The following is a 25693-nucleotide window of genomic DNA, read 5'->3' as shown; positions in this document are numbered from 1 at the left end:
ATGATATTTCTATTTGATGGAACTAAGAGACTGCTGTTAAATGTTTCTTCTCAAATAGCAACTTGAACTTCTTCCCTTAGTACTCAAAACTTAATATATGGACTACATCAGAATATTTATTAAGGATAGAACTTGTGATAATTAGAAAAACAACTTTTCCCACATTGAAGGACATTAAGTCTAAAATACACCCGGGACATTTAAATTTTTTATCAGCTTTTGAGTTTATTTCTGGTATAAATGAAAGTATGTTTTTCCTTAGATATTAAAGACATGACTGTAGTTGCAAGGAAATAGTTAAATTATCTGGCCTGTGATCCATTCATTCTTTAACCAGAGTGCAACACCAGGAGAAAGAAAATAGGGCAGGTGACCTGGCCTTATCTCCTTGTCAACTGGACCTCTGGGTAAATAGGCTGATGATATTTGCTAGGAGGAAGAGACTTTGTCTATATAGCCCCTTAGCAGGATGCCCCTGGCTAAAGGATTATTTATAGTAAATAAAATTACAATCACCGGATTTATGAGGCATGGCTCCCTGGAGAATGTTATACAACTCTGCGGGTATAAAATAGAGATGTTATATAACTTAAATGCCTCCTGCTGTGTGAGGTAAAGCCACAAAACCTCCCTTGGAAACCTCATCTATTATTGGGTAGGGGAGTGTTGGCTAATATTGGAAGGAAGGATTTGGTAGGGTTGCCAGATGTAGCAAAATACAGATGCCTAGTTAAATTTTTGTTGGAGACAAACAATGAAGTTTGTGTGTAAGTATACAAGCATGTCCTATCCAATATTTGGGACTTACTTTACTAAAAAACAAAAAACAAAAGCTGTGGTTGTGTCTCTGCAATTCAAATTTAACTGAGCATCTGTACTTTTTGTGGCAAATCTAATACCTAATCTGGAGAATCAGGTGGAATGTCCCAGGCTTGTAACTTATCTTCTTCTTTGGGTTCAGATGTATTGAGATACATCTCAATAAATGTATACAATATGTATGCAATACATATTGTATACATTGTTGTATAATATGATGATTCAATATATGTATGCTTTGCAAAATGATTACTAGAATCTAGGTAATTAACATATTCCTCAACTTACATAGTTACTTTATGTGCATGCTGAGAACATGTAGAAAATGGCCTTTACTGTTTTTGTGTTCATACCAACATTCTGATCATGATCACTTAAGTAATCTCCAAGAAGTTTCAGACATTCCCTGTAGCATTCCTCTTGTTTGGAGTCCTTACCAGAATCACCCTTAATACTCCATTAATGGCAAAACAGGCTTTTTCTAGCCTGCTTCTCCTCCAAAGTCTTCCAGCCTCTAGCCATTAAAGTTCTCAGGATGCTTCCATATTTTCCAATGTTTGTTATAGCATCACCCCATTTCTCTGGTACTGGTTTTCTGTATTAGTCTATTTTGTTCTATAACAATATGGCACAGACTGGGTAATTTATAATGAATAGAAACTAATTAGCTGACAGTTTGAAAGCTGAAGAGTCCAAGATTGACAGACCAGAATCTGCTGAGGGTCTTCTTGGTAAAAAGGCAAAAAGAAGCACGAAAAAAAGATTAAAATGTGGCCAAACTCCCGCTTGTATAACAAACCCATTACCACAATAATAAACTCACTTCTGCAGTAATGACATTCATTCATTCTCTCATCCTCTTCTTAGGCCCCACTAAACACTGTTGAATGGGTGATTAAGTTTCCAACACATGCTTTCTGGGGGACACATTTAAATTATAGCACACCCATTGCTATTTACTATCTGAAAATAAGGAATATTGATTGAGAAAATTTAACTGATCATAGGACTAGAAGTCAATAGGAATTTTCTCACTAAGATCTTCATTAAAATCTTTGTAACATTAGATAACACATTCAACAAATAATTTAAGCATCAGTTTAATATGCCTTTTGTTAAGCGTTTGTTTTGTTTGTTTGTAACAATAGCATCAGTATAAGATGGATAATTTCCATACAACTGCTATTCATATACAAATGCAAACATTTTGAAGGAATTGTTGAAAGAATGAAGGGCTGTAGAATACAATAATTTCATCTAGAGTAATATTTTAGAATATGTGAAATCCATTCAACTGGATTTTTAGGTAACTCTTGAACTATACTATCCATGAGTTTTTACCCTCTTAAATGCCTCATTTGCCAATGTTACACATTGCCAGTTGAGAAGAGACTCACAGATGTAACTGTACTACAATCACAGTGGGAGAAGAGTGAAGATCTTTTTGAGAAGGTTCACAGGCTAATGATGACTTTTGCCTGAAGAGAACTCCTTCTCCGTCTGCCCTGAACTTAGCTGCTGGCAAAGCTATGTTTCTTCTTAAAAAACGACTTTCAAACAACTCCACTACACTGTCAACTGGGTTAGAAGAGCAGAAAAGCTTGACCCACAGAGTTAATAAGTAGTAACTTTGTAATTTGAACCTAGTTTATCTAATCCCTCAGTCTCCAATTTTTCTAATACAACATTAATAACCTTTTATTTTTAGCTATAGATATTAATATTACTCTGAACATTATTGCTCTATTGTTTATAAATACGTGTATTTTAAATGATGATGCAAGAATCATATTCAATAAATACTGCTACTTCTCCATGAATTTCTACAAAATGAATTGGCTCTTGAAAAGAAGTTGTTTTGGCATTCCCTACTAAGCATCTGACTGCTCATTAAGAATGAAAATGTGTTTCACATATGCTGGTCTTTGACCTTTCTATTTGTAGAGCATTTTACATTTATGGTTTCATTACCTCCTCCAAAGCTCTGACAATATTTGGCAAGTTTTACAAAATAGTAACTTGATCAGTTTGCTTTAAGGCCACCCAGAAAGTCAAGAGCAGCCAAATAAGGGCAAGATCCCAGATATTTTGACTCTCTTTTTTTCCTGTGTTATACAAAATTATTTATATGACAAAAATGTTTTTCCTCAGAAATCTATTTAATATCTATATTTGATAAATTCTTATCAATAAATTACATAATGAAAACTTAAGAAAATTAAAGTTTATAGTGTTATAGGTTCTGTAACTAATTTTCTTCAGCTATTAGTACCAGTAAGGTGGAGCTTTCTGAGTCATAGTTATAATGTGTTTGAAACATGATTGATAAACAGCTGCCAGAAACACTGGTTATAAGAGGAAATATTTTGCAACTTTTGTGCTAAATGTAATTTTTAGTACATGTCTTAAATGAATATTTATTTTTCTGAAAATTATGACAAAAAGTAAGAGGCTTATTAAATTAACTCCATAATTCATATGAGATAATTTGCATAACTGTTGCAATGAAGCTTTCCTCCCTCATGCTAAATCCATCCCAAAGATAATTGTAGAATAAAATTATAGAGCTTTACAAGCAAAGAAGCCCAATGAGATAATTGTTGTCCTTGCTATGTATGTAATGAAGCTGAGGTCAAAAAGATTAAGTGACTTGTTCAAGGTCACACAACTAATGGGTGAGTAGAATTTAGAGATCCTGACACCCACTCCATAATCTTGTGTTTACGATCTATTTAATAGCTTTCTGTGCAAGAGCAGTAAATAGCTTAATCACTTGATCACAAGGGTACGTTGATTCAACAAGTCAAATATGACACAGCTTAAAAGGTGAATTTTTATGAAAGATGTTTACCTTATCCTTGTTTACACAGCAAGGAACGTTGAGGAGTTAATTTCAAATCTGTAAGCTGCATGAATCAACTTTGATGGAAAACAAATAAAGTAAATCAAAACAACCTCTAAATATTCTAAGTAGATAAACAATAATATAACTTAGAAACATGCCATATTGTGTTTGCAGTTCAATGGAAAGAAAGCTACTTCAAAATCTTAATATCAAGTCAGCTTACAAAAAGATCAAGAGAGTAGAAATAAACCCAAGTAATTAAAAAAACCACTGTGATCATTATAAATAGAATTAAACTTTCTTTTTGCTCAACTCTTTTCTTAGAAAGTATACAAGGAATAAAGTGAAAGATATCTGATCTATGGCAAAAGAGTTTCAGTACACACATTCCATACCTGGATTTTTTTATATAAATAATAATATTAAAATGGACACTATACATTCAGAAATGAAACTTAGATATTTGTACAATTTCACTAATATACATAAGACAATGTTTTCAATAGCAGATGCTTAAGGTATTAGAATCCTAAAGAAGAATATTTAATCATTGTGAATTTCTTGTCTGTGCTTTGAAAACAGACTGTGGAGTCATAATGTGAACAATGAGTGTATTGATTTTTTCACATTTAGAATCAATCCATACATATTCCTTGGTAGATTTATATATTAGGTTTATAATATTTTATGTAAAGTTTTTAAAATTTAAATTTGTATAAGTTGTATGTTAAGATATGAGATAGAAAGAAGAAAACCTTAAGGAAACATAAAATATAAACATATTCTCATTTTACAAAGAGAAGAGTCAAGAAGTGTTGTCTATAGTTGATAGAAAAGGAAACAAATGTTGAGCTTATTTTTCAAATAAGAAATTTGATCTATGGACTAAGTAGAATGACAAAAATTACATAAAGGAAAAAGATAATGCAAATGTGTAATAAATATATATTCTCTTCTGCCACAGCATACAGACAACAGGTAATGTTTAACCTTTATAAATCAAGAAAGAAAAGCAGAGTATGTTATTCATAGTTATGAAGTTAGCCATCAAGAAAGAAAACCTACTTAAAAATACCTGCGAGCAAGAATGAATTAGTTCTTAACAATGGGCAAGAGATTTTTCTTTTATATTCTTTTATTTTGCAAATCATGTGTATAGGTTAATAAGTTTAGTTATGGATTCTCTATTAAAATAATATTAAATATGATCATTAACTCTGGCTTCATGTTGTCACTAAGTTTCTAATCTTTTATAAAACTATTTAAAATTATAGAATATATAGCCAATTTAAAGTATATTTAACAAATACATTGTTGCAAAAATAGCATGCGCATAGCTTAATTGGTAGATTGATAGTCTTCAGTAATATCTCAAATTAGGTCAAAATAGTTAACACCCTACCACGATTAGGAGGAGAAAATAGAAATAGTGCAAACTTGGTAGGTTGTTGACTATATTAAATTAAATCTCACTCTGACTTCTGTTAGAAAAGTCCTTCATAATTGAAAGATAATTTAAAACAAATTTTGAAATTAGTTGAAGATTATAACTCTATCTAAAGTTGACTAAAATGTTAGACATTTTGAAAAATGTCTAATACTCATTATATCATACATTTTTATTATTCACTGAATAATATTTAGTAACAGGAATAATGTTTTTCAAACCAGTGAGAACAAATGAGAACCATATATTCTAAGCAATTAAAATTAACCACATATTATTTTAGTGCTATTAATGGTATAATAATATACGGGTATACTATACTCAGCAGTTTTACTCTGTATAAGCATTTTAATGTATTTTTACATGGTAAGAATATTTAGTTTTGATTAACAATTTTAATAATATAAACTGGTAGAATACATTTTAAGCAAGATTTTAAAATTTAAAAGGATATTGTATTATAAAAATGTCTTAGATTATTTAATAATTCTAATAGTACATATGAATTATTCTGTATAAAATAACAATATAATATTCATATAAATATTTATGTGCCATGTAAAATTTATTGTGTATATATCTGTCAAAAATATTTAAGCTGTATTTAGAGTCACTAAATCTTTATTCTAGTCTTTACTCAGATCTGCCGGGAAGTGTTTGTGCAACAGTAGGTGAGTCTAACTACTGAGTTAGAGTCAAAATAAGGTTTGTAAAATTCTAAACAATGAATTATTTTTTACATTTTAAAGTTTTTAAATGATATCTTAGAAATGTCAAGTTATCCTTCAACTGAAAAATACTGTCTAAAATTACCCTACAGACAAACCAGCCATATAAGCAACTAAATTACAAAAGTAAAACAAATGATTGAATTGCATTAGCTCTATTTACCAAATGATGACAGTAGGTTACAGGGGCTTCTGTCAAATTATAAAACTAACAATGATCGTAAATATAATATAAGTGATTTGAATAAGAACAGTGTAAAGCAATAGGATTGGAGTGGGCTGAGTTGGGCTACGGAGAGCATACTTCAACATAAATGGACAGCCACTACACAGATTCAATTAACCGTGGTCATGTGAGAATGTAGGCCTGTGTGGCAGGTAGGCAATTTCTCTACAGAATACATATTTCTAATTTTATGTAAAATATATGATTTTTAAATGTAGGCAAATAACTTATATTATGTGAGCCAAACAGAACAAATTTCCTGGCCATTATCTGCTCCATGGAGTATATTTGCCCTGTGCTTTTCTTTTTAATAGTTAACTACAAGAAAGATTTTTTTAATCCAATATTACCTAATGGGATAATCATGAAAATATTTTAAAATTTAATTAGTTAATTTTAGTGTTTAAATTAATTTTGTGGAGTATTCCATTTTAATATTAGATTAAAGAAAGATATTTTTTAACTTACGAAATTCCTTCTATTCAGATAATAGTGGGTTAAGCCATTATCAGGCATTTGCATTTATAATTACATTTTGTCCCAAAGATTCTCCCACACATCAGCCTCCAGAATGATTAGAAACCACATCATCTTTGGATGCTAAGTGGACAGAAAATTAATTATAAAGTTGAGGAGGTAAATATGTTTTTAAAATAAGTCTGTGGAGTATATGAAATGTGGCAGTGTAGCATAACAATGTATATTTCCTATAATTCAATTTGAATGATATTTGAAGTAGAAAAAATTAATGGATGCTACAATGTATAATGTTACAAAGCAGGAAATGTAATATTATAATATTATTCAACTTTCCAAAATAGGTGACTATAAGTACACGTGCACACACACATTGCTCATGGGGGATCTAACAAAATTAGAAACCAAGACCTTAATGACTTCCAATAACATTTATTCATTATACACTCAGTTTAACATCTGCATTTTGCAAGTATATATGTGTTTTTGTGTCTTTGTGTGTGTGTGAATGCGCTATACATATAGGGCCTATAATATTGGCTAGCACATAGTTCTTTTTTGGGATAAATGAATGACATTTATGATAATGTTACATATATTTGAGAGACGTATTTTTGTCTCCTCTGTAAGCATAAGTGTAGAAAAACAGTATTAGAGAAATTGTTGGGAATTTCAGTAGGAAAAAAAAAATAAAAAACCTTCCCCAGACCTGAGTACTGTTGAAGGACAACAGAAAAGACAGTCTTAGAGCCCCTCTGCACAGAAGGATCTGAAATTGAAGGGAGTGCACTATTTATATGAAAAGAGAGGGGTGAACCAAACAGGTCATGTGAATTATCTACACCAGAGAAATAAAACAGATTTTCTATCAGTGAGCTTACCATGTCTTCTATGTTTGTTTTGAACTAAAAGATTGAAAAAGTGCTTTGTTATTCAGGTTCAAACCCTTCACTGACCTCTCAACTTTTACAAGATTCCTTAACAATTTTAGATTTTTTAGTTATTGGTTCAAAGATAAAATGTTATGGGTCTGCACAGGGTTTGCCCCCTCAGTTGCAAATGAATTGAAGTAAAAGTAAATTCAGTTTAATTTTCCTCTGGCACAGTGAGTGAGTGATCGTTGAGATTGACCATTTGCAGTTCAAAGAAACTGAACTGTGCTGTGCTTTTTGGATAAAACTTTTTCTAGACATATATATCCTACATGATATGGTTGTACCAGGCTTAACTAATATTTTGGCCATGCCAGTTAGGAAAAGGATTATAACATTAATATGACTTTGATATTCATGAATGAAAATTTTTATTTTCAGTGCAATTTTTCAAATATAATTAAACACGTTAACTCCTATAAAGCTGATGGTGTCTATGGTTTCACAGATGTTCATGTTTCATTAAAATTACTAATCTTGTCTACATTTATAATGTCAAAAGTGCCATAAATGATCAGTTTTATCCTAAGTGAACTCTGAAAAAGTAAATAAATGCATTTTTTGATTAATAAAAAAGTTCAATGTCTAATTCATAAACAAAAATACATATGCCTCTATAAGGATTCCATAGTGTAAAATGTATCTCTCTTGATTCATCTTTTTTTTTGCTTTTGTCCCATATGGTGGATAATTGCCATATTGCTTTTCACAAAACAGGCATCAGAGGCATCATAAAATTAATTTGAATTCAGGAAGTCCAAAAATTGTATTCAGTTATTAATCACCCAATTCATATATACTAATACCTGGCAGAGATGTTGAATACCACTTTAGATCAACTCAACATGTATATATTATGGACCTATTATATATCTATTATAAACTATAATTTATATGAACATATATGATATATAATTATATAAAACTATATATTATATATAAAATTCTCATTGCTAGGGAATAAAGTCAAAATATAATAGATTCCTTCTCTCCAGGGGCTTTAGTATAGTGAAGAATCAGAATTTCTCACAACATAATCTTAAAACACCTCCATCAGTATTACCAAACGGTTCATTAAAAATGAAGATTTTTTTTGCCCAACCGTAGAACTAGTGAATGATAGTACTGGGGACTGGAGTCACAAATCTACTAATTTAAAAAGCAACCAATTAAAAAAACACTGGTCTAGTCTAATTTCTTAATAATTATTCTTTATTTTTAACTTTGTTTTATTTTTATTGGTACATAGGTGTATATATTTATGGGGGACATGAGATATTTTGATGCAGGACATATAATGCATAATTATCAAGTCAGGGTAAATGGAGTATCTAACCCCTTAAGCATGCATCATATCTTTGTGTTAACAAACATTCCAATTATATACTTTTAGTTATTATTAAATATGCAATAAATTGTTGTTGACTGTAGTGACCTTGTTATGCTATCAAATACTAAGTCTTATTTTTCTTACTATATTTTTGCACCCATTAACTATTCTCTGCACCATCCACCCACTCTAGTAACCATCATTCTACTCTCTATCTTCATGAGTTCAATGTTTTAATTTTTAGCTTAACACAATATCTTCCAGTTCCATCTGTGTCACTGAAAATGACAGTATCTCATTCTTTTATTTAATGGCTGAACAGTATTCCATTGTGTATATGTACCATATTTTCTTTATGCATTTCTTGATGGACACTTAGATTGCTTCCAAATATTGGCTATTGTGAATAGTGCTGAAATAAGACATAGGAGTGCAGATATCTCTTAATATACTGATTTGCCTTATTTTGTATATATATCTAACAATGGCATTACTGGATTGTATGGTAGCTCTATTTCTAGATTTTTGTGAAACCTCCATACCATTCTGTATAGTAGTTGTACTATTTTACACTTCCACCAACAGTGTATGAGGGATCTCTTTTCTCCACATCCTCACTGACATTCATTATTACCTGCTTTTTAATGAAAGCCATTTTAACTGGTGTGAAATATCATTGTACTTTTGATTTGCATTTCTCTGATGATCAATGATGTTGACCACCTTTTTATATACACATTTCTCATTTTTATTCTTATTTTGAGAAATGTGTATTCAATTCTTTTGCCTATTTAAAAAATTGATTATTAGAATCTGTCCTACTGAGTTGTTGAGCTCTTTATATATTTGGTTATTGATCTCTTGCAGATGGATAGCTTTCAAATATTTTGTTTCATTCTGTTGGTTGTCTCTTCACTTTGATGATTATTTCCTTTGCTGTGTAGAAGTTTTAACTTGATATGATCACATTTGTCCATTTTTGCTTTGGTTGATGTGCTTGTGGGCTATTCCTCAAGAAATCTTTGTTCAGAGCAATGTCTTCAAGTTTCCTAATGTTTTCTTTCAGTAGTCTTATAGTTTGAAGTATTCGATTTAATTCTTTAATAAAATTTGATTTGATTTTTGTATATGGCAAGAGATACAGGTCTAGATTTCTTCTCCTGCATATGACTATCCAGTGTTCTCAGCACCATTTATTGAAGAGACTGTCCTCTCCCCAATGTACGTTCTTGGCACTTTTGTCAAAAATGAGTTCAATGTAGATGTATGGATTTATTTCTGGGTTCTTTATTCCATTTCACTTATCTACGTGTAAATCTTTATGCCAGTACCATGATGTTTTGGTTACTATAGCTCTGTAGTATAACTTGAAAACAGGTAATGTGATTCCTTCAGTTTCATTCTTTTTGCTCAGAATATCTTTGGCTATTCTGGGTCTTTTGTGGTTCTGTATACATTTTATGATAATTTTTTCAATTTCTGTGAAGAAAGTCATTGTTATTTTGATAGTATTACGTTGAATGTGTAGATTGCTTTGGGTAGCATGGACATTTTAACATTTATTTTTCCAGTTCATGAACATGTAGAATCTTTCCATTTTTTGTCTGTGTTCTGTTCAGTTTCTTGCATCAATGTTTTATGGTTTTCATTGTAGAAATCTTTCACTTCTTAGGTTAAGTTAATTCCTAGGTATTTAATTTTGTTGTATGTATTGTAAATGAGATCACTTTCTTGATTTCTTTTTCAGATTGTTCACTGTTGGAATATAGAAATGCTAATAATTTTTGTATGTTAATTTGTATGTTACCATACAAAATAAATTTTGTATGGTAAAGTGGTATCCTGCCACTTTACCAAATTTGTTTATCAGTTTTAATAGTTTTGGTGGAGTCTTCAGAATTTTAAATGTAAAATCATATCATCTGCAAATAAGGATAGCTTGACTTCTGTCTTTCTAATTTGGATGTCCTGTATTGATTTGTCTTGTCTGATTGCTCTAGTTAGGACTTGCAGTACTATGTTTAATAACAGTAGTGAAAGTGGGCATCCTTGTCATGTTCCTGGTCTTAGAGGAAAGGCTTTTAGTTCTGTATAATACTAGCTGTGGATCTATTGTATATAGCTTTAATTGTGTTGAGGTATTTTCCTTCTATACCCATTTTTAAGGTTTTTATTATGGAGCAATGTTGAATTTTATCAAATAAATTTTTCAGCTTTAATTGAAATGATCATATGGTTTTTATTCTTTGTTCTGTTGATACGATGTATCACTTTGGTTTGCATATGTTGAACAATCCTTGCATCCCTGGGATAAATCCCACTTGGCCATTATAAATGATCTTTATAATGTGGTGCTGAATTCATATTTCAGTACTTTGAATTTTTTTTGCATCGATGTTCATCATTGATACTGGCCTGTAGTTTTTTTTTTTTATGTGTGTGTTTTTTCTTTTAATCAGGGTAATACTAGCCTTGTAGAAGTAATCTCTAATTTTTGGAATAGTTTGAGTAGGGTTGATGTTAGTTCTTTAATTGTGTGGTGGAATTTAGCAGTGAATGCATTGGGTCCTGGGCTTTTCTTTCCTATGAGATTTTTATTAAAGCTTTAATTTTATTGCCTGTCATTGGTCTATTCAGTTTTGGATTTCTTCATGGTTCAGCCCTGATAGGATTTATGTATCTAGGTATTTATTCATTTCATGTTCCAGGTTTTCCAATTTATTGTCATATAGTTGCTCATAGTAGTCTCTAATAATCCTTTGGTTTTCTGCAATGTCAATTGTAATATCTCTATTTTTATTTCTGATTTTGTTTGTGTCTTTCTTTTTTTCTTAATAAGGCTGACTAAAGGGTTCTCAATTTTGTTTATCTTTCCAAAAATCTTTTTATTATGTTGTTGTTTTGTATTATTTTTTAATTGCAATTTTATTTACATCTGCTCTGATTATTATTTATTTTCTTCTACTAATTTTGGGTTTGGTTGCTCTTGCTTTTCTAGTTCTGTAAGATGCACTGCCAGGCTGTTAATTGGAAGCTTATCTACTTTTTTCATGTAGGCTCTTATTGCTGTAAACTTTCCTGTTAGTACTGTTATCTCTGTATCCCATAGGTTTTGATATGTTGTGTTTCCATGATCTTTTTTTTTTCAAGAAATTTTTAAATATTTAAAATTTCTTCATGGATCCACTGGTCATTCAGGAGCATAGTGTTTAATTTCCATGTGTTTGTATAATTTTCAACATTCCTCTTGTTATTGATTTTTGGTTCTATTCCATTCTGGTAAGAGAAGACACTTGATATGATTTTAATTTTTTTGAATTTTTTAAAGACTTATTTTGGGGCTTTACGTATGGTCTATCTTTCAGAATGATCCATGTGCTGAGGAGAGGAATGTTTATTCTGCAGCAGTTGGATCAAATGTTCCGTAGATATCTCTTAAGTCTATTTGGTCTATTGTGTCGATTTAAGTGTGATGTTCATTTTTTGATATTCTGTCTGGAAGATCAGTCTAAAGTTGTAAGTAGGTTGTTGAAGTCCCAATGTATTATTGTATTCAGGTCTATCTGTCTTTTTAGCTCCAATACATCTGGGTGCTCCAGAGTGGGATGCATATATATTTACAATTATTATATCTTCTTGCTGAATTGGCCCCTTTATCATCACATAATGACTTTCTTTGCCTCTTTCTACTGTTTTTGTCTTGAAATTTATTTTGACTGATATAAGTATAGGTACTCTGCTCTTTTTCAGTTTCCATTGAGATGGAATATTTTTTTCCACCCCTTTATTTTCACTATGTGTCTTTTTAGGTGAAGTCTGTTTATTTTAGGCAACAAATCATGGAGTCTTGTTTTTTAATCTATTTCATCCAATTAAAAACATCTTTTTTTAATTATGTCTTTTGTTTGGAGAGTTTAGTCCATTTACATTCCATGTTATTACTGATAAGTAAGGACTTACTCCTGCCATTTTGTTACTTGTTTTCTGTTTCTTTTATTGTCTTCTCTTCCTTCCTTCGTTCCTTCCTCTCTTTCTTTTTGTGAAGGTAGTTTTCTCTTGTGGTATGTTTGAATTTTCTGCTTCTTAATTTTTGTGTTTCTGCTGCAGGTTTTTTGATTTGAGGTCACCAAGAGGCTTGCAAATACATACTATCTTATAATTTATTATTTCAAATTGATGAAAATACTGATTATAAAAACAAACAACCAAAGAGAAAACTAACAAAACCTCTATACATTAACTTAATCTCCTCCCCCTTTTAATTATTTTGTGGTTTCTATTTTTATTATACTGTCTATATCTTGAAAAGTTGTTGTAGTTAATTTGATAGGTTCATCTTGTAGTCTTTTCATTCAATATATGATTAGTTTACATACCACAGTTATAGTGTTATAATGTTCTGTGTTTCTCTGTGTAATTACTCTCACTAGTAAGTTTTGTACCCTGAGATGATTTTTTCTATTACTTATTATTGTCCTTTTATTTCAGATTAAATAACTCTCTTTAGCATTTCTTGTAGGAAAGCTCTGGTGTTGATGAAACCGCTTGGCTTCTGTTTATCTGGGAAAGTCTTAATTTCTCTTTCATGTTTGAGAAAACCTTTCATTGGATATACTATTCTAAGATAAGTTTATTTCTTCAGCACTTTAAATATGCCATGCCACTCACTCTCTCCTGGCCTGTGGGGATTCCAGTAAAAAGTTTCCTGCTAGATGTATTGGAGTTCTATTTGTTATTTCTTTTCTATTGCTTTTTAAAGGATACTTTATTTTTGACCTTCAGGAGTTTGACTATTAAATGCCTCGAGGTAGTCTTCTTTGCATTAAATCTACTTGGTCTTCTCTTTCTTGTACTTGAATACTCACATCTTTCCCTAGATTTGGAAAGTTCTCTGTTGTTATCCCTTTGAATATACTTTCTTCCCCAATCTCTCTCTCTACCTTCTCTGTAAGGCCAAGGATTCTTAGATTTGCCCTTTTGAGACTATTTTCTAGACCTTATAATTGTGCTTTATTCTTTTTAATTTTGTCTCTTCTGACTTTGTGTTTTCTTTTTTTTCTCACCTTTGAATTTTTTTAAATTATACTTTAAGTTCTAGGGTACATGTGCAGAACATGGAGGTTTGTTACATAGGTATATATTTGCCATGTTGATTTGCTGCACCCATCAACTCATCATTTACATTAATATTTCTCCTAATGCTATCCCTCCCCCAGCTTCCCACTCCCAAACAGGCCCCGGTGTGTGATGTTCCCCTCCCTGTGTCCATGTGTTCTCATTGTTCCACTCCCACTTATGAGTGAGAACATGGGGTGTTTGGTTTTCTGTCCTTGTGATAATTTGCTGAGAATGGTGGTTTCCAGCTTCATCCATGTCCCTGCAAAGGACATGAACTTACTCTTTTTTATGGCTGCATAGTATTCCATGGTATATATGTGCCACATTTGCTTTATCCATTCTGTTATTGATGGACATTTGGGTTTGTTCCAAGTCTTTGCTATTGTGAATACTGCCACAATAAACATACGTGTACATGTGTCTTTATAGTAGCATAATTTATTACCCTTTGGGTATATACTCAGTAATGGGATTGCTGGATCAAATGGTATTTTTAGTTCTAGATCATTGAGGAATTGCCACACTGTCTTCCACAATGGTTGAATTGATTTACACTCCCACCAACAGTGTAAAAGTGTTCCTATTTCTCCACATCCTCTCTAGCATCTGTTGTTTCCTGACTTTTTAATGATCGCCATTCTAACTGGCATGAGATGGTATCTCATTGTGGTTTTGATTTGCATTTCTCTAATGACCAGTGATGATGAGCTTTTTTTCATATGTTTGTTTGCCACATAAATGTCATCTTTTGAGAAGTGTCTGTTCATATCCTTTGCCCACTTTTTGATGAGGTTGTTTTTTTTTCTTGCGAATTTGTTTAAGTTCTTTGTAGATTCTGGGTATTAGCCCTTTGTCAGATGGATAGATTGCAAAAATTTTCTCCCATTCTGTAAGGGAATTGATAGTTGTGATCTAAATCTTTGATCATTGCAGCCATATCTGCATTAGTGGGCACTTAAATCTCAGTATTGCCGTGACTCTTGCAGGCTCACAGAGCTTTGATGGTCTCAGGTAAGATCCAGGAGAATTCCCTGGATTACCAGGGAGAGACTCATATTCTTTTTCCTTATTTTTCCTCAAACAATCAGAGTTTCTCTCTGCACCAATCTGTCTGGAGTTGGGGGATGGGTGACACAAGTACCCCTGTGGCCACCACTGTTAGGACAGCACTTGGTTAGGCCCAAAGCCAGCATAGCATTAGATCTCACCCAAAGTCTGAATAACCATTGCCTGGCTACTGCTAATGTTCACTCAGGCCCAAGGGCTCTTCAGTCAGCAGGTGGCAAACCAGCCAGTATTTTGTCCTTTCCTTCAAGGCAGCAAACTCCCCCAACCCCACCCCAGGCCTAATTCCTTCATTTTAAGAGTTTTAAGGTAAATCAATTTATCTGTAAATAGTTTATCTTGGCTAACCTATACAATTACTTCACGACTAAATTATTAAGCTTTAAATTGAGCACATGACTCTATTTTCTTTCTGCTCCAAACACTCACTCCAACCCCCACACGTATAGAAGCAAATGCAGTCTTCAGTATAATTCCAGGGCATTGTACCACTGCACTAGCAGCATGAATTTTATCTTACTTGAATGCCTAATTCGGGGTCTTTTTCCTATGTTTCACACAGAATTTTTTTAATGACTTTCTGGTAGAGTATGGTAGATAACCACATTGAAGTATCTGATTTAGTGAGACATTGCATAATTCTATAAGTTTTTATTTATTTTAAGGGTTTTAAAATTGAGTACTACACATGAACTTAGAGAAACTCCAGTTCATAGTTCTTATCATTGTGAAGCTGGCTTTTTTGCATGAGATTACTTATATTTAAAATTTAACGTGAGCACTTTTACAATGAAGAATATTTCAGTATCTTTACTTCTAGATAGTTTATTCCCAGAAAAATTACAAAGTAATAAAAAAGAGAAATAAAATAAGTAAATGAATAGAATTCTGTTTCTAGCTACTATTTTAAAAACTACAGGAGAATTTTTCTCTGATACTAATTATGAGGAAAATGGAATCATCAATAAAGTTAATTTTTCTTGTCAAAAAGCTGAAATTGCAAGGCAACCAATGAAACTGACTGACAAAATCCCATTGGGAAAGATGATATGTATAAACTGATAAAAGAAAAACATAAGCCTATTTACATTTTAAATAGTTTATTTGAGCTATCAAAGATTCATGAATGGGGCATCACCAGACTGCAAGTGAATTAGCACGCCACATGGAAGAGTAAGAGAAGAAATTGGTACCACTTGGTTGTAAAAGCAAGAGAAAGGAAACATTTTTGGTTACAGTAGAAAGTCTCCAATGATGGTTAGTTGGTGGTTTCTGATTGGTACAGTTTTTAGTTTCAATTTACTGTTTTACATTGGACTGTGGTTTGTTCATGTAGGAATTGCTCACATAGAAAGTCCCAGAACTACCAAAAATTTAAAAAATAATTAAAGGAAATGAACAGATTATCCAAGAAATATGGGATTATGTAAAATGTCCAAACCTAAGAATCATAGGTGTTCTTGAATGAGAAGAAAAAGCAAAAGGTTTAGAAAACCTATTTGAAGGAATAACTGAGGAAGACATTCCTGGTCATGCTAGAAATTTAGAAATCCAAATACAGGAAGCACAAATAACTCCTAGGAGATTAATTGCAGAAAGAGGACATAAAAAAGAATATAGTCATCATTCTCTTAGAATTATTTTCTTCATGTCAACTTTATATGATGACATTACATTAAGTTAACATAAAGAAAAAAATTCTAAGAGCAGTGAAATAAAAGCATTGGATAACTTATAAAGGAAAATCAATTAGACTAACAGATGCCTTCTCACCAGAAATTGTACAAGCCAGAGGAATTAGGGTCCTATATTTAGTCTCCTCAATCAGAATAACCATCAGCCCAAAATTTTGTATCTAGAAATATTTCTTAAATGAAGGGGAAATAAAACCTTTCTCAGACAAGCAAATGCTGAGGAAATTTGTCACCACTAGACCAGCCCTACAAGAAATGCTAAAAGGAGTTCTAAATATGGAAACAAATAGCTGATACATACCAGTATAGACTTGTAAGCATAAAACTCACAGGACTTATAAAAGGAACACAATGAAGAAAACAAAGTGACTAGGTAGTAATCAAAACAACTAACAATCAAAGCAAACAAACAAAAACAAAAAGGCAACAATCAAAACAACTAGGTAACAATCAAGGTGATGACTGAGATAGTACCTCACATATCAATATTACTATCAAAAGTAAATGGTCTAAATGTCCCACTTAAATTAGTTTATGTTAAAGTCAGATAAAACAGACTTTAAAACAAAAACAGTACAAAAAGACAAAGAAGGTCATTATTATAAGGACAAAGATATCAAGTCAACAAGAAGATAGAATCTTAAATACATATGTGCCTAACTCTTGAGCTCCCAGATTTTTAAAACAAATACTAGTAGTCTTAAGAGATAGACAGGAACACAACAATATTGGGGAACTTTAATACTTCACTGACAACACTAAAAAGATTGAGACAGAAAGTCAACAAAGAAACACTGGACTTAGCCTGGACTCTTGAGCAAGTCTAACAGACATTTACAGAATATTCTACTCTAAAATTGCAGAATATGCTTTCTTCCCATCAGCACATGGAACATTTTCCAAGATAGTCCATAAGGTAGGCCATAAAGCAAGTCTCAATAAATTGTAAAAAAATCAAAATTATATCAAATATCTTCTCAGACCACAGTGGAATAAATTTAGAAATCAGTTTCAAGGGGAACCCTCATAAGCATAAAAATTCATGGAAACTAAACAATCTGCTCCTAAATGATCTTCTGTCAGCAATAATATCAAGATGGAAATTTAAAAATTTTTCAAAATGAATAATAACAGAGACAAGAATTATCCATCCTGAATTAATTTTTGTATAAGGTATAAGGAAGGGATCCAGTTTCAGCTTTCTACATATGGCTAGCCAGTTTTCCCAGCACCATTTATTAAATAGGAAATCCTTTCCCCATTTCTTGTTTTTGTCAGGTTTGTCAAAGATCATATAGTTGTAGATATGTGGCATTATTTCTGAGGGCTCTGTTCTGTTCCATTGGTCTATATCTCTGTTTTGGTACCAGTACCATGCTGTTTTGGTTACTGTAGCCTTGTAGTATAGTTTGTAGTCAGGCAGCAAGATGACTCCAGCTTTGCTCTTCTGGCTTAGGATTGACTTGGCAATGTGGGCTCTTTTTTGGTTCCATATGAACTTTAAAGTAGTTTTTTTCCCATTCTGTGAAGAAAGTCATTGGTAGCTTGATGGGGATGGCATTGAATCTATAAATTACCTTGGGCAGTAGGGCCATTTTCATGATATTGATTCTTCCTACCCTTAAGCATGGAATGTTCTTCCATTTGTTTGTATCCTCTTTTATTTCATTGAGCAGTGGTTTGTAGTTCTCCTTGAAGAGGTCCTTCACATCCCTTGTAAGTTGGATTCCTAGGTTTTTTTTTTTCTTTTTGAAGCAATTGCGAATGGGAGTTCACTCATGATTTGGCTCTCTGTTTGTCTGTTGTTTGTGATTTTTAAACATTGATTTTGTATCCTGAGACTTTGCTGAAGTTGCTTATCAGCTTAAGGAGATTTTGGGCTGAGACAATGGGGTTTTCTGGATATACAATCATGTCATCTGCAAACGGGACAATTTGACTTCCTCTTTTCCTAATTGAATACCCTTTATTTCCTTCTCCTGCCTAATTGCCCTGGCCAGAACTTCCAACACTATTTTGAATAGGAGTGGTGAGAGAGGGCATCCCTGTCTTGTGCCAGTTTTCAAAGGGAATGCTTCCAGTTTTTGCCCATTCAGTATGTTATTGGCTGTGGGTTTGTCATAGATAGCCCTTATTTATTTTGAGATACGTCCCATCAATACCTAAATTATGGAGAGTTTTTAGCATGAAGGTTGTTGAATTTTGTCAAAGGCCTTTTCTGCATCTATTGAGATAATCATGTGGTTTTTGTCATTGGTTCTGTTTATATGCTGGATTACGTTTATTGATTTGCATATGTTGAACCAGCCTTGCATCCCAGGGATGAAGCCCACTTGATCATGGTGGATAAGCTTTTTGATGTGCAGCTGGATTCGGTTCGCCAGTATTTTACTGAGGATTTTTGCATCGATGTTCATCAGGGATATTGGTCTAAAATTCTCTTTTTTGTTGTTGTGTCTCTGCCCGGCTTTGGTATCAGGATGATGCTGGCCTCATAAAATGAGTTAGGGAGGATGCCCTCTTTTTCTATTGATTGGAATAGTTTCAGAAGGAATGGTACTATCTCCTCCTTGTACCTCTGGTAGAATTCGGCTGTGAATCCATCTGGTCCTGGACTTTTTTTTATTAGTAAGCTATTAATTATTGCCTCAATTTCAGAGCCTGTTATTGGTCTATTCAGAGATTCAACTTCTTCGTGGTTTAGTCTTGGGAGAGTGTATGTATCAAGAAATTTATCCATTTCTTCTAGATTTTCTAGTTTATTTGCATGGAGGTATTTATAGTATTCCCTGATGGTAGTTTGTATTTCTGTGGGATCAGTGGTGATATCCCCTTTATCATTTTTTATTGCATCTATTTGATTCTTCTCTCTTTTCTTCATTAGCTGTTTTTTTAAAAGATCAACAAAATTGATAGACTGCTAGCAAGACTGATAAACGTAACATGGATATTTAAGCCGATGAATAGAAAGAAAGAATACACCAGGGAATGCAGTGTGTAAAGATAATTGTCCTGGAAGCCAAGGGGATATTTTTCGGAAATAGAGAAAGTATATGCAGATCACATGCTGCTGAGAGCAAATGGAACAGGATGAAAACAAGCTACGGAATAATGTCATTTATTTTATGCAGAGAATATTCTTTTAGTCTTGTGAGTAGAAATCAGATTATAAAATGTTGAGGATGGAGGGAGGAGGCAGAGATTAGATTTTCTTCTTTTTTTATTTGTACAGATTCTGTTTCTCCTTATATTTTTCTCAGTTTCCTTAACAAATAGACCAACAGCTTTTGATGGGTATACTTTATTTTACCTTTTTTTTTTTTTTTTTTTTTTACCTCTTTTCTTCTTTATTAGTCTTGCTAGCGGTCTATCAATTTTGTTGATCTTTTCAAAAAACCAGCTCCTGGATTCATTGATTTTTTGAAGGGTTTTTGTGTCTCTATTTCCTTCAGTTCTGCTCTGATCTTAGTTATTTCTTGCCTTCTGCTAGCTTTTGAATGTGTTTGCTCTTGCTTCTCTAGTTCTTTTAATTGTGATGTTACGGTATCAATTTTAGATCTTTCCTGCTTTCTCTTGTGGGCATTTAGTGCTGTAAATTTCCCTCTACACACCCCTTTGAATGTGTCCCAGAGATTGTGGTATGTTGTGTCTTCGTTCTCATTGGTTTCAAAGAACATCTTTATTTCTGCCTTCATTTCGTTATGTACCCAGTAGCCATTCAGGAGCAGGTTGCTCAGTTTCCATGTAGTTGAGTGGTTTTGAGGGAATTTCTGAATCCTGAGTTCTAGTTTGATTGCACTGTGGTCTGAGAGACAGTTTGTTGTAATTTCTATTCTTTTACATTTGCTGAGGAGTGCTTTACTTCCAACTATGTGGTCAGTTTTGGAATAGGTGTGGTGTGGTGCTGAAAAGAATGTGTATTCTGTTGACTTGGGGTGGAGAGTTCTGTAGATGTCTATTAGGTCCACTTGGTGCAGAGCTGAGTTCAATTCCTGGATATCCTTGTTAACTTTCTGTCTCGTTGATCTGTCTAATGTTGACAGTGGGTGTTAAAGTCTCCCATGATTATTGTATGGGAGTCTAAGTCTCTTTGTAGGTCTCTAAGGACTTGCTTTATGAATCTGGGTGCTCCTGTATTGGGTTCATATATATTTAGGACAGTTAGCTCTTCTTGTTGAATTGATCCCTTTACCATTATGTAATGGCCTTCTTTGTCTCTTTTGATCTTTGTTGGTTTAAAGTCTGTTTTATCAGAGACTAGGATTGCAACCCCTGCCTTTTTTTGTTTTCCATTTGCTTGGTAGATCTTCCTCCATCCCTTTATTTTGAGCCTATGTGTGTCTCTGCATGTGAGATGGGTTTCCTGAATACAGCACACTGATGGGTCTTGACTCTTTATCCAATTTGCCAGTCTGTTTCTTTTAATTGGAGCATTTAGCCCATTTACATTTAAGGTTAATATTGTTATGTGTGAATTTGATCCTGTCATTATGATGTTAGCTGGTTATTTTGCTCATTAGTTGATGCAGTTTCTTCCTAGCCTTGATGGTCTTTACAATTTGGCATGTTTTTAAAGTGCCTGGTACCAGTTGTTCCTTTCCATGTTTATTGCTTCCTTCAGGAGCTCTTTTAGGGCAGGCCTGGTGGTGACAAAATCTCTCAGCATTTGCTTGTCTGTAAAGGATTTTATTTCTCCTTCACTTATGAAGCTTAATTTGGCTGGATATGAAATTCTGGGTTGAAAATTCTTTTCTTTAAGAATGTTGAATATTGGCCCCCATTCTCTTCTGGCTTGTAGAGTTTCTGCCGAGAGATCAGCTGTTAGTCTGGTGGGCTTGCCTTTGACACAAATTATCAATACCTCTGGGATGCAGCAAAAGCGGGGCTAGGAGGAAAATTTATAGGCTAAATGTCTGCATAAAAAAGACAGAAAGCCTGGGTTGGGTGCCTTACTTTTATAATACCAGTATTTGGAAGACCAGGAAGATCACTTAAGTCCAGGAATTGGAGACCAGCCTGGGCAAAATAACAAGACCGTTTCTCTACAAAAATAAAAAACAAAAATAAAAATTAGCCAAACTTCATGGCCCATACCTGTAGGCCCAGCTATTCAGAAGGCTGGGGCAAGACGATGACTTGAGCACAGGAGTTTGACACTGGAGTGAACCATGGATTCACCACTGAACTCCATCCCAGGGAACAGAGTGAGACCCCTGCCTCATAACAATAAAATAAAATAAAATAAAATAAAATGACAGAATGATTACTATTTGAGAACACAATGTCACACCTCGAGGAGCTAGAGAAACAAAAGCAAACCAAAAACCAAGCTAGAAGAAGAAAAGAAATAACAGATCAGAGCAGAACTAAATGAAATTCAAACAAACAGCAAAAATACAAAGGATCAATGAAATAAAAAGTTAGTTTTTTGAAAAGATAAACAAAATTGATAGACCACTAGCTGGATCAACCAAGAAATGAAGATGGAGATATTACAATTGATATGACAGAAATACAAAGTTCAAGACCACTCGGAACACCTCCATGCACACCAACTGGAAAATCTAGAGGAAATGGATACATTCCTGGAAACACACATTTAGAATTTGTTTTTAATGGGACTGTTTCACTTTTAGCATAGCATAGAAAGAAGTGGCTCATTTAAAAGCTAATCACAAAGAATAAACTGAAATTTTAACAAATGAATATAGACCAGAAATGCAACAGCATATCAGTTTAGAGCAGTGTTTCTTAACAAGTATTATTGACATTTTGGGTTAGATAATTCTATGTTGTGGAGTGCTGTCTTGCACAGTATATTTAATGAAACAATAGTAATGAAAAAAGCAGAACCAAATGTTCATTAAAAGTAAATGGTGGCCAGGCACAATGGCTCATGCCTGTAATCCCAGCACTTTGGAAAGCCAAGGCAGGATGATCACTTGAGCCCAGGAGTTTCCGACCAGATTTGGCAAAATAGGGAAACCCGTCTTTACAAAAAAATAAAAAATAAAAGTAAAAAAAAATTAGCCAGGCCTGATGGTGCTTACCTGTGGTCAGGATGTCAAGTCTGCAGTGAGCCATAATAATGGCTCAATATTATGGTACAATAGTACCACTGAACTCCAGCCTGGGTGACAGAGTGAGATCCTGTCTCAAAAAAAAAAAAAAGTTAACGGCCTAAAAATATGCATTAAAATGCAGATATTATCAACTGGGTAATGAAGATTCAACATTTTCTCCATAAGAAAATAGAAAACAAATTAAATCTAATGCAAGTGGATGGCAGAAAATAATAAATATAAAAGCAGAAATCAATAAAGTTAAAAACAGAAAAATATTTAAGAAAAATCAATGAGCCAATATTTGCTTTTAAAAGTACAATAACATTTATAAATAGCTAGGAGAAACCTCCATCATATATATACATATACATACACACAGTGATATAAATTGCGAATGTCAGGAATGAAAGATCCTAAAGCTACTAAAGGAAAATATATTATGAGTAATTTGACCTCAATAAATTTATCCAATTAGATAAAATTGGCAAATTCTATAAAGGTCTAAAATAACAAACCACAAAGAATTAACAACTCTTTAAATATTAAGTAAATTAAATATATTTTTAAATCTCTCCCAAAAAGAAAGCCCCAGATGACTTAACTCATGAAGTCTATAGAACATTTGAGAAATAACTAACACTAATTCTACCTAACATCTACACTTCTCAGTTCATGAGGCCAGCATTAGCTTAATATCAATGACAGAAGAAAAGGAAACTATGGACCAATATCCTTCACAAATATGAATAAACAATTTTTAAATCAATATTAGTAGATATTACCTAACAGTGTATCAAAAAGGTAATAAATCTTGACAGCATGGAATTTATTTTAGGAATGAAAAATTAACAGTTAAACATTGATTGATGTGAATCATCCTATCAACAGACTAAAAAATAAACAATGATCTCACCATATGCAGACACATGCTTGACAAAATTCAACATATGTACACGAAATAAATTTTCAGCCAACTAGTAATGGAAGGTAACTTTCTCAACCTAATAAAGGTAATCTATGAGAAACATTATTGCCCTCAATGGTGAATGACTGAATTCTTCTCCTTTAAAATCTCAAAGAAAGCAATGATGTTCGCTTTCTCTATTTTTACTTAACACTCTACTGAAAGTCAGTGAGATACAGTAAGAAAAATAAATAAAAGGCATTAATATAAAAAACAAAAAATAACACTGTAATATGTGTGTGCATGTGTAAGAAAACATGAAAAAATACATTGAAACCCCTAAATCTTGAAAATAACCCAGCTTTGAATAGTAGTATATGATTTGATTCAGGTTTCAGGATAAAACATCAATAAAAAATCAAATGTGTATCTAGATATTAGCAATAACAATTGGAAAGTGACAGAAATAAAACACAAAACCATTGATAACAGCAACGACAAAATATGCTTAGTTTTAAAACTAAAGACAATATGTGAAAGAATTACGTCCTTAAAACTACTAAATATGGATGAAAATGATTAAAATTTATTGACATATGTAGATAAATATAGAATGAGTTTATGGACTGGACAACTCAGTATTGTTAAGGTAGCAATTTTCCCAGTTGTTACATAGATTCAATGCAATCACAATCAAAATATCATGAGAATTTTTGAAAACATTGATAAGTTGATTTGATATTTTATATGGACAGCTAGAGGTCCTACATTAACCAAACAACATTAAAATAAACTTATACACCTATAATAACAAAGTAGTAAATAATTGGCAAAGAGACATGTGGATCAGTGAAACAAAATAGAGAATATACCAACACATACATATTCATTTGATTTTTATAAAATTAAATGTGCTAAGGTAAAAATGGAGTCTTTTTAACAAATCGTAGTAGATCAACTAACTATTAACCTTGACTTATATCTTGCACTATATATAAAATTCAATTTTAGGTGGATAATGGACCTAAATGTAAAGCCTAAAACTATAACTTTTCTTTAAAAAATTATTTTAAAAAATTTGTAACATTTGTTTAGGAAATTATTTTGTGAACATGAGACAAAAATCATAAAAGGGAAAAATTAATAAATTAGACTGTCAAAATTTAATGCTTCTGTTCTTCAAAAATATAAGAAAGGCAAGTTATAGAATGGGAGAAAATTATTCCTAAAACAATTTTTATAGAGAACTTTTATCTGGAAAATATGATAAGTATTTTCAACTTAACTAAAGACAATCCTATTAAAAAGTAGGTCACAGACTTGAGTAGACATCTATCAAAGATGAGATGATTGACAAATATCATAAATGTCTTTTTAAGATCATTAGTTATTTGAGAAATGCAAATTAAAATTAAAATATATTAAAACATGTCTACTAGAATGGCTAATATGTGAGAAAACAAAAAGATTAGGGTGCTGGTAAGGATTCAGGTCAGTACAAATACCATACATTGGTGAAAATACAAAGTGGTGCAACCATTATGGAAAAGGGGTTGACAGTGTCTTACGAACTTTTACATGTACTATAGGACACTGAAATACTACTGTAATTTTTTTAAAAAAGAGAAAGGAAAACATATGTTCACATAAAGCTAGTACATGAACATTTGTAAAAGCTTCATTCACAGTAACCTTAAACTAAAAACAACCCAAGTAGTCATCAACTTATTGGATGAATAAGTATTGGATTTAAAAACATTGTGGTCTATGCATACTAACTGCTACTCAGAAATAAAATACCAAATCACTGGTATATGAAACAACAGGGCTAAATCTCAAGAAAACCTTGCTAAATGGGATAAGCTAGACACAAAATATCTACACACTGTATATTTATATGGTTTTCTGGAAATGGGAAAATATGGGAACAGAAATGAGGACAATGACAGCCAGAGCCTGATTTTGCGATGATGGGTGTGGAGAGAGGGTTGGTTGCAAAGTGGCACAGGAAATATTTGAGATGATAAAAATGTTGTATTTCTC

Source organism: Pan troglodytes, chromosome 4 (genome assembly GCF_028858775.2).
Source record: "Pan troglodytes isolate AG18354 chromosome 4, NHGRI_mPanTro3-v2.0_pri, whole genome shotgun sequence".
Classification (NCBI taxonomy): domain Eukaryota; kingdom Metazoa; phylum Chordata; class Mammalia; order Primates; family Hominidae; genus Pan; species Pan troglodytes.
The sequence above is the reverse complement of the archived record's forward strand: the minus strand, read 5'-3'. Positions refer to the sequence as shown.